Source organism: Lactuca saligna, chromosome 8, assembly GCF_052625555.1.
Source record: "Lactuca saligna cultivar CGN05327 chromosome 8, ASM5262555v1, whole genome shotgun sequence".
NCBI classification, from domain to species: domain Eukaryota; kingdom Viridiplantae; phylum Streptophyta; class Magnoliopsida; order Asterales; family Asteraceae; genus Lactuca; species Lactuca saligna.
Window position 1 is genome coordinate 252975751 of NC_136424.1, and position 3292 is coordinate 252979042.

Sequence of the window (3292 nt, forward strand, 5' to 3'; positions counted from 1 at the left end):
GAGATGGTAGGCTGGATTGATGATCGGCCGGTGGTTAGAATGGAAAAGGCGATTGTGGAGTTGGTGCGTATGACAATAATTTGGGTGCTGTAGATATATAAGAATGTGGTTTTTATTTTGGCCTTCAAAGTATATGAAACAATTTATTTTTTATAACATTGTTGAACATTTTTTTCGTTGGTTTTCTTTAGGAAACTTTAAGTCTAGGTGTAATTACACTACGTAACTGCAATCCTATTTTAATTTAGTTTTATTTTTAAGTCTCTAACTAGATTTTGATTTGATACTATAATTTTGTTGCTGTTCAAAAAACACAATATCTCTATTTTATGTTCATTTTTTTCTTTAATTGTTTTCTTCCATTTATATCTCAAACTTATTGTTAGTTTTCCTATAACAAAATTGCCAGTTCTAGATGAAGTATTCTAATCATAAATAAACGAATTAAAATTATTACTTAAAAAGCGACGTAACTAGCAGTTGGATAAAGACTTCTAGAAGCGCAAATGATTGACTACAAAGACTTTTTGACTATTCGAATAGGAAGACTCCAAGTCCAAAGTAAAATTAGGGGTTCGGGATTATGACTTTTGTAACAATTAAACGTCAACCATATAACTTTTTATTCAATACTGAAATACTATCGATATTGAAATTAATGTTACAAATATATTATTATAATTAAGTAAGACGATTTCAAATTATCTCTGTAAAAATATTCAACTTGAGTTATATTATACTGATAATGAATTAAGTTAATAATGTTTAAAAATAGATAAAACCTGTCTAACCACATACTTTTTATATGCTTTGTTAAAAAAAATAAAATCACTTTTCTTATCTCTTTGGATCTATATTTATTATGAATTATTTATGATCTCAATTTAAAAGATATACATGCATCAACCAACAATATCTCAAATATCTATCTATTTTGATCCAAATCTACTTCGATCGATTAATCAACCAGTTGAATTTGAATATTTTATGATTAATCAACGAAACTATATATATATATATATATATATATATATATATATATATATATATATATATATATATATATATATATATATATATATATATATATATATATATATATATATATATATATATATATATAGGATATTTTGTGAAACCGTGAGACGCATTTTTTGATTTTTTTTTTATTTTTTTTTATTTTTTTAGTTAATTCATGTTCCGAAAATAATATTTAAAAAAAGAATTTTTTGATTTTTCTATTTATTTAGCATTTTAAAATTATTTTTAGAATATGTACAGTGTAATATTCTATTTAGAATATTTCACGTATTTTTCAAAAAAAAATAGAATTTTTTTTTATTTTTTTTAGTTAATTCAAGTTCCGAAAATAATATTTAAAAAAAGAATTTTTAGATTTTTCCATTTATTTTGCATTTTAAAATTATTTTTTAGAATATGTCAGTGTAATATTCTATTTAGAATATTTCACGTATTTTTTCAAAAAAAACGGAAATTTTTTTATTTTTTTTATATTTTTTTTAGTTAATTCAAGTTCCAAAAATAATATTTAAAAAAAGAATTTTTGGATTTTTCTATTTATTTTGCATTTTAAAATTATTTTTAGATTTGGTCTCACGGTCTCACAAAATTAGAATGGTCTCAAATGAACCTACACCTATATATATATATATATATATATATATATATATATATATATATATATATATATATATATATATATATATATATATATATATGTATATATATATATATGTATATATATATATATATATATATATATATATATATATATATATATATATATATATATATATATATATATACGTTCAGGTTCATTTGAGACCATTCTAATTTTGTGAGACCGTGAGACCAAATCTAAAAATAATTTTAAAATGCAAAATAAATGGAAAAATCCAAAAATTCTTTTTTTAAATATTATTTTCGGAACTTGAATTAACTAAAAAAAAATAAAAGAAAATTTCCTTTTTTTTTTTTGAAAAATACGTGAAATATTCTAAATAGAATATTACACTGACATATTCTAAAAAATAATTTTAAAATGCAAAATAAATGGAAAAATCTAAAAATTCTTTTTTTAAATATATATATGTAGAGAGAGAGAGAGAGAGAGAGAGAGAGAGAGAGATCATTTGAGAACTCATAGTTTTTCGAGAACCCGAGAACTAAAAGTGGAGCGTTAGATCAATTATTTGTATGACTTAGATGATTAGTGGCAACATTTGTAAATATTAATAAGTTTAGTGGCATATCAGATTTATTAAAAATAATCATGAGGGTAAACTCGATAGAAAAATATTTTATCCTTAAGATCAGTTAACCCACAAATTACTCCCCGAAAACCATCATCATCCTCACCAACCCCCTTCTCTCTCACCTGATATTCCCCCAAATTCAGATTTTCTCTCTCTAATCTCTTGATTGTCTCTTTCTCTCACAACTTCATCGCTGATTGTTTGATGAAATCCAACGCCATGGTCTGAAATATATGGTCGCATCCAATACTCGTCACGCCATCAATCGATTACCTTCTTCATCGTCTCTCTTCTTTCTCCATCGACATCCCGTGTTTCCAATCAAATCTGTAGAAGGTGTCAATGCCCGAAAAGAATTTTATATAATTGACAGGGAGATTCATTTAAACATATGCTGGTAGACTACAAAGGTTGACGAAGACGAAGAGTTTTTGCATTTACACATCGAGAGGTATGAATTGTCTTCCTTCAATCTCTGTATTTCCATCGTAATCGCCGCTAATTACCGTTTTGTTTCATGTTATCATTTATACGATGTTTATCTGTGATATTCTTTTTCGCTTTTCGTATTCGTTTTCGTCTTTCCGATGATTTTCACTCCGACCGATGTATCAAGTAGTTAGGTATAATTTTAGGTAGAGAAATCACTGTAAATTCCACTCTTTGTGCATGTGGAAGCTAAGATTTTAAATTGATGTTAAGATTGATTCGTTTCAACTCTGACACTATGTTTTTAGCTTGATTTCATCATTGATTTTGTTTATCTTCCGTTGATTTTTATGGAGCGTAAAGTTCTATGCTAATGTTAAGGTAAAATTGTATTAAAGCTCATCTCTGATTCATAGCTGAAATCACTCCGTTTGACAATTAACATTAAACAGAATCGTTATCGTAATGGAAGGAGAAATGCAGAAGGTGATGAATTTCTGTTATTGATGATATTGTGATTGATTATCGTTGAAATGTGAAATTAGGGTTCTTTGTTATCATTTGTGTGCATATTATTATTGATTTTG